Here is a 13257-nt window from a genome sequence, read left to right as displayed (position 1 = left end):
CCTCTAGAGATGCTGCCTGACCTGCTGAGTTACTCCAGCACTTTGTGTTAAATATCTGAGTAGGTTTGATATGAACAAATCTCCTCTTCTCCTGCCCATGCAAGCATGTTCTCCCATATGACATTGCTGAACTTGAACTGCAAAGAAGTTCATGTGATTTTACTTTTCTTTCTTCTCGAGATGGAGGTCAGATTTATTTTTTAAGGCCGTCTTTCTTTTTAATCTAAGCGGTTATATCCAACCCATCCAGGTTCAGTGATATATGATATCTAAGTAAGATTTTCTGATCTTCCTGCATATACAAGGTGTAATTGGAGACAGCTACTGTGTCCCCATTCACAGGTTTACAATGAACCCCAGTAAATGCTCTAATAGAAAGGATCTTTTAATTGTGGTTGCTATTTCTTATCAGAAAAATTAAGTATATTCTTCTCCCCAATAGAAATATTGGAAAATTAAGGTAATGTTATCTTTGACAATGTTGTTTGCACAATGAATTTGCTCCTGAATTCTTGAATACATGGTTATTCCTTCGACAACGTAGTCTAATTTCCCTCACAATACATTGAGGATACAACGTTCATCTGATATGAACAATCATTCAGACAGACATCATACTAAGAGATGCCCAGTTACATTTCCAAGGTGGTGTAAAATGCCCCAGAGATGAAATATATCACTCCATAGTAAATATATTTTCAATTAAATAAACAATAATTAGACAGCATCTCATAATATGATTTCCAGACGACAAATTTATGTAAATAATAAATAAATTGAAAGATTAAACTGGAATGGAGCAAGAAAATGTCCTGTAAAGATGGGAGTTGTTTACTGAATCATTAACTTCCCCCACAGCCAACCACGGGACAAGAGGAAGCGAAGCATATGAGACAATGAGGCTCCAGATTCTGAGCTAAAGATCACTTTGTCAGAGGTTGAAAATGATATCAAACTGGCGCCAAAAAACAAAGCCCCTTGAGTCAACAATTTACTGGCATGGATAATAAAAGCTGCAAGATCAAGAAGAGAAAAATGGCACATAAAATCACAAGCTAGGAAGACCAAGAGACTCCCCTGGACTGGCAGGAAGCCACCGCAATCCCAGTTTTCAAAAAACAAAGGAAAGAGAAGAGACATTGTGAAGCTTTGGGACATTTCACTGCTGATCACAGAGGGAAATGTCTGCCAAGGTAATGAAAGAAAAGACCCTGACCACCAATAATTAGAGGCGTAGGTAGGGTTCTGAGGAGGTAATAATTGTACAAATGCCATACTTATGAACAGAAATTGCACTTTAAGCCACCTAGAGCACAATTAGAGACCACCGATGTCCTTTGTTGATCAAGAGAAGGCTTTCAAAAGAGTGTGCAGGAACACATTGTGGTGAGCGCTGACGCATCTGGAATAAGTAATTCAAATATCACACAAAGACTTTACAGTGTAAGTGGGAAACATCACTAATCTTTAGGGATACCTCTTAAGAACTGCAAGAATCATTATTCGGCATTTCTTAGCATTTCTATTATTTGGAAATGTCTGCAAACAAAAGACAAATCCACGAGAGCATCAAGGGCACCCTGTGGAAGAATACGTGACCATGTAAATCCTGGCCAAATTGGAGAGGCTAGGACTTTAAAATGGGGTAAAAGCTTCAGGGCTGCTGGGAGATTTGGCCAATTTGGAATTGCTCTCTGCAGAATTGGGACAAGCTGCAGAGTGGTGCCAGTGTGTCTAGAGCCTAGATACAAGTTGCAAGAAAAGAATAAGAACATCTGCCAACCCTGTCAATTACATGCAAAATGCATCTAATGGATTGGATGGCTGCAAACCAGACATCTACATAACTAAAAGTCTCATCATGACCACTTCCTGTCTGCACTCTACATTGATTTTAGAAAAAATGCTATCATATAACGCTATGATTTTGGCCATCTTACTCACAGTCCTCCTCCACTGAGAAGGCCCCGAGGATTTTTCCGATCGATGAAATATAAAAAAGTTATGAGTGTTTAAAAAATCTTGAGATCAGCTGATTGGTCCTCTCGCCTGTCAATCACCACGATGAAGGTAACGTCCCTTCTGGGAGGGGGAGGGGGGGGGGGAGGGGCAGGACTATAAAACCCCAGATGCTAGGACATGAGTCAGTCACTCTGGAATATCGCGAGGGAGAGTCCACAACTGTGATTCTTAGCTGTGAATCAACTGAACTGTGAGTCTGCAATGTACTTGCAATAAATGATTTGTTAGCCCTTAATGATAGGTACAGTATTGGAACTGTAATTGCGCTTTGTTAAAATAAAGATTAGTTGATCAAGTTCTTGATTCACTGTTTTTTAACTGAAACTAGACTGGGGGTAAGCTTAGAATGAGCAATGTACAACCACATACAAATACCCTTTTGTGTCATGATAAGGAAAATACGAAGAGTGAAGATCAACTTCAACAGAATATTGCTAACCAAATAAAGTATGTGCATAACTAGTGTGAATGGTGATCGATGGTCAGCATTGACTTGGTGGGCCAAAGGACCAGTTTGCATGCCGTATCTCTAAACTCCTAAACTAAACTAATGTAAAGAATTATAATGTAAAGAAGGGTCTCCACCCGAAACGTTACAGATTCCTTCTATCCAGAGATGCTGCCTGTCTAGCTGAGTTACTCCAGCACTTTGTGTCTATCTAAAGAGTTCTGGGATAGATACTCTGATGCTCATTTGGACATTTTGGCAACAGACACTGACATTTTGGGAGACGTTTGAAGAGCATGGAAAACCTCATAAAAGTAGAAATGTTTACCTGGAAAATGCTGAAGAAATTGATGCATCATAGTCTTTCCTTGTGGACTTCCCATTAACAGAGCAGTTACATGTTGTTGCTTTCGGGGACACACAAGTGGTTTCCATGTTTCCATGCTGTTTCCCATTCACGTGACCACGTTCCAAATTGCAGAAGTGCCATTAACAGTGTGTTCAACAGTAAGTTCAACAACAATTGACACCACTGTTTAATTCCCAGTATACTTCATGTAAAAAATAAGAAGCAAACAACTCAATTGGACATGCACGATAGACAAGACATTGTCCAATTCTTGTTTTATAATTGCTTTGACACCTCAGTTCTGTAGTACCTAAAAGCATGTCAATGTCTCAAGTCCTCCATCTCGAGTTTGCAAAAGGCACAAAAGCAATGTCTAAGCAGGAGATTAGTGAGATTAAACGAGAACTTACCAGTTCGAAGTTTGATCATTATTTTATGAGGAGTACGTTGAGGGAATACGTGAAGAACCCCACCAGGACGCAAGCGTGTCATTCTTCAAAGCAGCGGTGTGAAATCACAGATAACTGTAATGACTAAACATAGTAAGATTAGAGAAGAAGACACCAGTTGAGTATATGATCAAGGGTGGGAGCGGAGGGCACGTATTCCCTCAACGTACTCCTCATAAAATAATGATCAAACTTCGAACTGGTAAGTTCTCGTTTAATCTTACTATTTTACTTCGGAGTCACGTGAGTGACTACGTGAAGATTTTAAAGCTCTGTGATTCCATGCCGTGGAAACGAGTCCATGCATCACATCTGCCTTGGTTATGGGGAGAATAGTGTTAACATTATTAGACATCAATACGATATTGAAAAACAACGATAAATTTATTAACACCAAATTATAGCCCCTATTCATGGGGTAAAATTATATTACAGAACTTAAAATTGTTTCTGCAAATGTTCCAGGTTCAATTACTGGTTTGTTATAAAATCGTTGGAAAGTTTTCTCCGTTGACCATCCTGCTGTCTTGAGGATTTGGTCCATAGGAACATCCAACTTCATAGCTGCCGATGTAGCTGCAGCCCTGGTGGAGTGAGATTTAAAAATGTTAGTGTCTACTCCAGCCTTTATTAGGACCTGTTTTAGCCATCTCGAGATGGTCTGGACTGTCACTTTTTTGTGTGGCTGTTTGTAGCTGATTAAAAGTGCAATTTCTTTGCCTCTGATGATCTTAGTATACTCCATATATAATAGCAAGTGTGTTACAATACAGAGACGATCATCTGTCGGGTAGGCCCTGAATTCTATTTTTAGGCCTGCTGACCCCTCTCTGTTCTGTTTGACTAATTCATTGATGTGAAAAGTTAAATTTCCAGATGAAGTAGTCATGTTGTCCAGCCTTAGTTTCTGTAGCGACTAGACCCTTTGTGCCGTGACCAAGGCCATCAGCATGACTGTTTTCATAGTCAGTTTCTGTAGGGACAGAGCTGTAGCTGGAGACCAGTTTCTTAACATGGTCAGTACAATGCTCACATCCCATATTTGGGAGTACCTGGTTCTTGGGGGATTAACATTAAAAATGCCCCTCATGAGTTTAGTTACCAGAGGGTGTGTCCCAACAGAATGCCGCTCTGTTCCTTGCCACAGGTATGTTGACAGAGCACTTCTGGCGCAGTTGATGGCACTATAACTGAGCCCCTCATCGTAATGGAGGCTTGCCAGGAATTCCAGAACAGACGGGATGTTCATAGATCTGTGGGTGATGTTATTGTTGTGACAGTACATTTCCCATTTCTTGATGTACACCAAGTACTGTTTTTTGGTGGACTGTCTGTGGGCCGCTGAAATAATATCCACTGTTCGGTCCATCAGTCCCAGGTGTAGTAGAGGTGCTTTCAAACTCTACAAATTAATAGGTTTATATAATTATGACATGGGTGACTTTCCCTTGTTACGGGATGAACCAGTAAATTAGGTCTATGATGGATGGTGATGCATGGTTCTACCATGTCGAGTATCACCGGGAACCATGGTTGAGTAGGCCAATCGGGTACTATCAAAATACCAGAAGCAGAGTCTTGCTGTATTTTCCTTAATACCCGACTGATGAGGCAGAAAGGAGGGAATGCATAAATAAACAATTTCCCCCAATGCAGCGAAAATGCATCTGTTGCCGCTGCCCCAGGGTTTGCTGATAATGATTGGATTGGAACAATGCCTAATGTTATCTTTCCACCATGTTAGTTCCTTTGTGGCCTCTGTTGGTAGCTTCATTGGTCTGTCAAAATAATCACCATTAATTGTGAGTGCTCGTATTTTAGCCCTCTGTAAATTTCGATAATGGAAAGGTCTGAATTGTGTGGCTGGAAACGCAGCCACTATTTTGCCAATTATTCTTGCTATCAGTCTGATTGATGGTTTAGTGATGTCAATGATTTTGCTGCAAGCCTCTATTAAGGCTGTAACCTTTTCTTTCGGCAAAGTCACTGACATGTGAACTGAGTTAATGGTGAACCCCAGATAATCCATTGTAGTTGAAGGCGTTAATTTAGATTTAACTGGATGGATGATAAACCCGTTTTTCAAATAATTGTTTTGTGGCTGTTACCGTTTGTTTAGCCAATTCCAAAGTTTTGCCCACAATAAGTATGTCATCTAGATATGCCATTACCATGTGTTTTTGTTTCCGCAGAAACGCTAGGGCTGGTTTCAAAATTTTAGTGAACAGCCTGGGGCTGATGTTAGACCATTAGGTAGTGCCCTGTACTGCCAGCGCTGACCCATCCAGTTGAATTTTAAATAACATCTGTGGTCACCTCTGATGGGTACTGTATAGTAAGCATCTTTTAAATCGATGCTTGCCATGTAGTAACCTTTGGAAATCAATTGCTTAGTAGTAACAAATGTTTCCATCTTGAAATGAATATATTGTACGAAAGTATTCAAATTTTACTTCGAAGTCACATGAGTGACTACATGAAGAGCCCGCCAGTACGCATGCGTGTCATTATCGCTACACGCATTGTGAACAAGTCATTACAAGAGGGAGGACGTTCCTCGCAAACGGCAGCGTTGAACCTGCAACAGTAAGGTAGGAGAACTTAGTTTCTTTACTTACCTTTTTTACAGGAAGGCCGATGAAAACTGGCGGGGGAGCATCTGCAGAACTGCAGGCAGCCAGCAACGGCCGGGGGCACCACTATCTCCCTTAAACGGGAGCCGGAGCCGACCTCAGCTCCAGCAGGACGCCGACAACGGATGGAGCATTCTGGAGCAGTCATTCCGACGGCTCGGACAACAGCCCCATGGACCTATACTACATGGGTCCGAGGGGCTGGAAGGTGCTCGTTTTCGACAGCACTAAAAATAGCGGCAAGCGGTCAGTGCCCGAGAGCACCGAGTACGCGTTGGAGCTGCTGGGCCTGGGTCGCGAGCGGCCAGTTCCCCGAGAGGACTGAACCGCGTTTGAGCTCCGCAGGCCCAAGTGGGAAAGGAGCGGCACAGTGCGGAGCACTGCACCGCGTTAAAACTACCATACCTGCGGTTGCGAGCGGCCAGCTCCCCGAGAGGACTGAACCGCGTTGGAGCACCGCAGGCTAACGGTAGTACGGGCGGCTCAGTGCCGTGAGCACTGCACCGCGCTTTGGAGCACCGCAGGCCAACGGTACTACAGGGGAATACCGGCGGCACAGTGACCGTGTACACTGCACCGCATTGGCACTGCGGGACCTGCACCTGCGAGAACTTACCGCGTTTGCAGCGATGCAGGTCCAAAAAGAAGAAGAAATCCTCGAGTGGGTAAGACCCATAGCAGCACCTTATACAGAGCTGTATCTCACTTCTACTATTACAGGGAAGTGTTTGAGGAAAAGTCAGACTCAGGGAGAAGGAAGCAGCACCTTTTCAATAGGGCTATAATCATGCTTCTCTCTCCCCGGTAGACTCTTCTGTCAGAAGAGTGCTGGGGTCAAGTCTAGGGCAAACCCTGGACAGGTAAACAGATGTAAGAGCTGTAACAATGAGGTGATGCCTTTTCTAAGTCACAAAGTACATAGAGTGCATTATTGGTCCTTTCCTGATAGAAATACAGGAATACTTATGTTGTGACTGAAGGATTTAGCAGTCAAAAATTTACTGACAAATTCCATTCCCATCTGGGAAGTCACATGGGAATGTCTGTTTATGTTTCAGGGGGAACAACAGTACAGCTGTGAGTAAAGCTAACTGGGAAAGATCTACAAACCAGGTTAGAAGCCAGCATAGACCATATGTTTTCTATCTACTGCAGGGGCAAACATTAGCTGTCACCGTAGCTGTCACTTGCCACCGGGGATTGTAAATCCCTGAATGTACTAAACTAATCAATTTATGCATCTGGTTACATCCAACCGGGATTGACGCGGGCCTGTGTAAACCCGAAACCTCCTAGCAAAATCTTTTTATTTGGAGGTGACCTATCTAGAATCTCAAGGAGTTGGACAATGAAGCCAAACTGGAGCTCATCTAAACGTCCAAACATCATCCTCAAAGGTATCGCCCCTATGCTGGAAGATGTGTACACCCACAACACACGGCCTCGGGGATCCAGAAGAAAACAGTAAAACCAGAAGGGAAATACTACGTAGTCCAGCTGATATATCGAGAGAGGAATTTGGAGGAGAACACCAAATGGATATTGGGCTATAGTATTTGCTGATGTTTCTACACGATATGGAACACCAGATGCCGATCTACTCGTATCCAGACATAATCACCAATTACCAAATATGTCATATGGGATACAGACACTGGACATCAGCAACAGATGGGGTTTTTAGCTGCATTGCAAGGGAAGAATTATTATCTACGCATTCCCTTCCTAACAAAATAGGATATGGCGCTTGACGCATCAAACATAGATCAGATCTCGGCTTTTTGGCTAAGATCAAGCATAATATCTGTTCTTATCAGTTTAAATATCGGATATGTCCCTTATCTAGGGACCATATATTAAAAAACAAATAAATAAATAAATAGAAAATAAATAATACGATATATTCGTTTTAAGAACGGAAACCTTTTCTATTGTTAAGTATATTCGTTTTAAGAACGAAAATGGCAAGCATTGATTCAAAGGATGCTTACAATTTCAGTACCCATAACAGGTGACCACGGACGTTATTTTTATCTAATTGGATGGCTCAGCTCTAGCAGTATAGAGCACTACCTAATGTGTTTACATTAGCACCTAGGTTATTTACAAAATATGACAACCAGCCACACAATGGTAATGGCTTCTTTGGATGACATACTAATTGTGTGGAAACTTAGGACGGGCTGAACAAACGGTAACAGCCACTTAACAATTATTTGGAAACTAGGATTCATTATCCATCCAATTAAATCAAAATTGAAGCCTTCAAACTAAAGGGATTATTTGGGGTTCACCATTAACTCAGTTCCTCATGTCAGTAACTTTGCCAACAGAGGTTACAACCTTAATAGAGGCATACAGCAAAATCATTGACATGAGGATAAACCATCCATCAGACTGGTAGCAAGAATATTGGCAACATATGGTTTCGAGCCACATAATTCAGACCCTTACATTATAAAGATTTACAGAGGGCCAAAATATGAGCTCTTAAAATTAATGGTGATCATTTCGATAGAATGATGAAGCCATACAGAAGCCATATTGGAACTAAATGGTGGAAAGATAACATTGGGCATTGCTCCAATCCTATCATTGTCAGCAACCAGTCTATGGTCCTACATATGAATGCTATGCACTAGGATGGTGTGTTACCAATTCCATCTCCAGCTGTGGAGGAAGATGGAATACACAGGAAGCATCATTATTACTAACACTAGGCATAACTACCTGGAAATGTTGGGTGTTTTTTCATGGCCTAAAGTCATGTTGCTCTGGAATATATTAAACAGGTTATTAGATTATAAATTAACAACACTACTGTGGTAGCACATATCAACCACACGGGTGAAAGGGAATCTACATCATGTAACCATCTGGCCAATGCAATTTGGCAACCTCATCAGGGGGGGGTACTAAGGGAAATACTACGAGACTCTGCGTCTGGTGTTTTAATAGTACCCGACTGACCTACCCAACCATGGTTCTCGGTGGTACTGGGAATGAGATTAGAACCATGCAGCACCATCCAAAACAGACGATGAAGTATGGGGAAAACCACCCGTGCCATGAACATATAAATCGCTTAAATCATAGAGTCTGAAAGTGCCGCTATTACATCTGGGACTGACGGCCAGAGCAATGGACATGATCACAGCGGGCCACAGACAATCAACCTAAAGACAATGTCTAAAATACATAAACTAATGGGAGATGTGTTGCAACCATAATATATCATCCAGCCTGTTTGGAAGCTTTGTTAACCTACAGGGGCTTAGTATTAGTGACATCAACTGTGCCAGAAGTGACCCATCTACTTACCTATGGCAAGAGAACGGAACAACAGCTTATGAGGGACACTTTTTATGGGAATTCCCCAAATATGGGGCATCAGCATCGTCTTAACGTTGTTAAAGAACTGGGCTCCAGCCACAGCGCTGTCATTACAGTTTTGACATTTTACAAAACTGTCATGCTGATGGCTTAGGTCACGGCACTAAGGACTCAGTCCCTACCAAATTAAGGCTGGATAACTTGACCAGTTCACCTGGCAACTTACACTTCTATATTCAGGAATTAGGGAACTAAACAGACAGGGGTCAGCAGGCCTTAAAATAACATTTTTAGAGCCTACCCTACAGATGATTGACTGTGTTGTGAGACATCTACAAATATACATGGAACAAACCAAGACCATCAGTGGCACAGAAGAGGAACTTCTCATCAACGACAGACAGCCTCATTAAAGAATAACAGGCCAGGCCAGCTAAATGGCTAACATAGTATTGACAAAAGTTGATGTAAACACTAACTGGGTTAAAATCTCACTCCACCAGGCTGCAGCAACGTCGGCAGCATTTAAATTGGAGGTTCCTATGGATAAAATCCTCAGGACTGCAGGATGGCCATCGGAAAGACCATTCTAAAGATTATAACTAACCAGTAATGGAAACTGGAATTTTTCAGAAACATTGTTAAGTTTCTGTACCATAATTTACCCCAAAAAACAGGGGCTATCAATTATTATTAACTTTATGGTTATTTATATATATCATATTGATGTTTAATATGTTATCACTATTCTCCCCAAAACCAAGGCAGACGTGATGATGGACTCGTTCCACGGCTTGAATCACAGAGCTTTGAAATCTTCATGTAGTCACTCACGTGACTCCGAAGTAAAATAGTAAGATTAAACGAGAACTTACCAGTTCGAAGTTTGATCTGTATTTTATGAGGAGTAACGTTGAGGGAATACATGCCCTCCGCTCCCACCCTTGATCATAAACACGACTGGTATCTTTTTTCTAATCTTACTATGCTTAAGTCATTACAGGTATCTGTGATTCACTCCGCTGCTTTGAAGAATGACACGCATGCGTACTGGCGGGCTCTTCATGTATTCCCTCAACGTTACTCCTCATAAAATACAGATCAAACTTCGAACTGGTAAGTTCTCGTTTAATCTTACTATTAGTCAAATCTATAATGATGCGGCAACCACAATCTTTCTTGTTTTTGATAAAGATATTGGACACGAATTCCTGTGATTCGTGTTGGGTTTTCTCAATTACTCCTTTTTTATAAAGCCGCTGTAGTTCAGCGAGTGCTTTTGATTTTTCTTTGCCTGTAAGCATGAACATTCGGTTCGGTACATGCTGAACTGGAGGGTTATGTTTTTGTATAAATTCTATGGTATAACCCTGGATACTGCTTAAAATATAAGTGTCGGTAGTTAACTTATTCCATGCATCCAGATAGAAGTGTAATCTCCCACCAACCTCCATGCTCCCTTCAATTCGTAAGGAACCAGACCCACCTACCTCCATGGTTACCAGCGGTAGGTTTATTACTTTTTCGGTATCCTCCGTGGACGTTGAGGCGCCGGTGTCTGGGTCTGTAGTTGGGTCGGTGTTGAGGGTTTGCTCATTTTCCAGGAAGGCCGGTCTGGGCCATGGCCTAAAAAAGACCGATGTTGAGTGTACCTGGCCTTCGAGCTTTCACCAGTTTGTCTTGTCCGACTGGTGGGTGCGCAGGGGTGCTGTTTCTGGCTGAAGTCGTTTTTAGACGTTGCTTTAATGAGCCCCAGGGTTTTAGCCTCTTCGTTAAGTTCTTTTACCTGTTTGGATAAGTCACCTCCAAATAGTAATATTGGTGGTTTGGAGGTTCCAGGTTTGCACAGGCCTGCAAATTTGGGGTCTAAAGCCGGTTGGATGGCACTCTTCCTAATACTATTCAACTCGTATTGGGAGTTGCAAAATAAAGCCAGTGCATCCTGGTGATCTTGTGTCATGTCTTTTTTGTTGATTGTGCGGGCGTAAGTCGTAATTCCCGCTGTTAGGACTTTCAGAACTTTTTGTAGTTTCAAGTCCCTGGCTCTGATTGATGCTCTGACATGTTTCCAAATACACTGGTTGACACTGGGAACATTCAGTGATGTGCAGTTCCCTGGTGGTAAGTGTCTTGCTGTGGTGTCCAATAATGCCTGTCCTTGTAGCTGATTGAATGACATGTAGTCGATACTTGCAGCTATTTTAGGTTCCAGGTTTTGGCCAGTTTGGTCGGGTTGAATGAACTGGGACACCATATCCAATAGGTTTTCTTGCACCCCATGCACACTAGGAGTATGTTCTGCACACCCCTCTTCAGGGTCAGCCCAGAATTGACCCCCCGTACTCCCCTCTAATGAGGGAGAAACACTGTGCAGCCCTACAAGAGGTACTGCTGTAGGACTTACTAGCTGCCCACTGTGACTAGTTTCCATCTCCCGGAGCCTGCCACTTTGGAGTATTTGCTCCAACAGCCGCTCCAACTGGCTCCTATGCTCTCGGGCACTGGCCACTCGCGGCTGCTCCAGTTCCTGCAGCTGCTCCAACCGGCTCCAATGCTCTCGGGCACTGGCCACTCGCGGCTGCTCCAGTTCCTGCAGCCGCTCCAACCGGCTCCAATGCTCTCGGACATTGGCCGCTCGCGGCTGCTCCTGAAGCCGCTCCAACCGGCCCCAATGCTCACGGGCACTGGCCGCTCGCGACTGTTCAAAGTCGGACTCATCGGAGTCAACGACTCTGTCAGTTTTTTGCTTCGCTTTACCGCCCGGCCGTGTTGTTGATTTGGCCGGTGCGGGAGCGAAGTCGGGCACAGCTGTTCCCATTACGGGAGATTGGTGTGCCGTTGGCTGCTGCTGGCTGCCCGCAACTCCGCGGTTCTCCCCCGCCAGATTTTTCGCAGCCTTCTTGTTTCTCTTGGATCTGTCCATGCCTCCACCTGTGATAAAGTAAGTGGAAAGAACGCAGAGTCTCCTTACCTGCTGTTCCCGGCTTTTAAATTCTGCCGCTAAGGGGAACGTTGTTCCCCCTGCTGTGACTCGTTGCAATGCGTGTAGCGATATGACACGCATGCGTCCTGGTGGGGTTCTTCACGTAGTCACTCACGTGACTCCGAAGTAAAATTCTATGTTAAATATGAATGATGCCACATTTCCATGAAAGAAAGCATCTTCTTCCTGAAGCAGCACAATTGTACATTCATTTTCAGCACTTGCAATGAAAATGGGACAATGGTGAGTTCCTCGTGTGAAAAGAGAGATGAGGGAGATGAGAGGATGTTGAAAGCAACTAGTGGCTTGTGCACTTCAGCATATTGTGAGATAGAAGTAGAGAAATGGAGGGTACATTGTGAAGATGTCATCTAGTTGTTCCAAGATGATAGTTATCTACAGATAACAGAGTCACAGCTGTTCACAAGCATCACAATGACCATTTGGTTCATCTGCTTCCTGTGATGGCTTCCAAGTATGTGTTGTGCACAAAACTCTTCCCTAAGCAAGGAATGTTAATGATCGGCCTATTAGGTAATTTGTAATCTGCTTATCATAAAGGAGCAACCCAAATACCACCGACCTTGGTTGTGTGGCAATTAAATTATATCAATCAATCAAGCAGTTAATATCTTATAGAAGCAAAGAAATGCAGATGCTGGTTTATACCAAAGATAAACACAACATGCTGGAGTAACTCAGCGGGTCAGGCAATATCCCTGGGGGAAAAGAATGGATGGCGTTTCGGGTCAGTCCTATCAGTGTCTGAGGAAATATCCTTAGCCCAAACGCCAGACATCCTTTTTCTCCGGAGATGCTGCCTGACCCACTGAGTTACTCCAACACTTTGTGTCTGTCGTTAATATCTTATGTTGAAGATGCATGGTATGAAGAACATTGTATAGTGTACAGTGTTTGGGACAAAGGAAGACGAGGATGAGTTGTGAGAGTGATGCAGTGATTCTAAGCAGGTGAAGCAGGCAAGGGATGAGGGGGTAGACACAAAATGCTGGAGTAACTCAGCGGGTGAGGCAGCATCT

The 13257-nt window shown here is 43.1% G+C and overlaps 1 pseudogene; it reads left to right on the top strand.

The window, feature by feature from the left end:
• The first annotated feature begins 7666 nt into the window (after positions 1-7666).
• On the top strand, positions 7667-7774 carry LOC116979436 (annotated as a pseudogene).
• The last annotated feature ends 5483 nt before the right edge of the window (positions 7775-13257 follow it).

Source organism: Amblyraja radiata, chromosome 12, assembly GCF_010909765.2.
Source record: "Amblyraja radiata isolate CabotCenter1 chromosome 12, sAmbRad1.1.pri, whole genome shotgun sequence".
Taxonomy (NCBI): domain Eukaryota; kingdom Metazoa; phylum Chordata; class Chondrichthyes; order Rajiformes; family Rajidae; genus Amblyraja; species Amblyraja radiata.
This window is presented reverse-complemented; position numbering and strand designations above follow the sequence as displayed.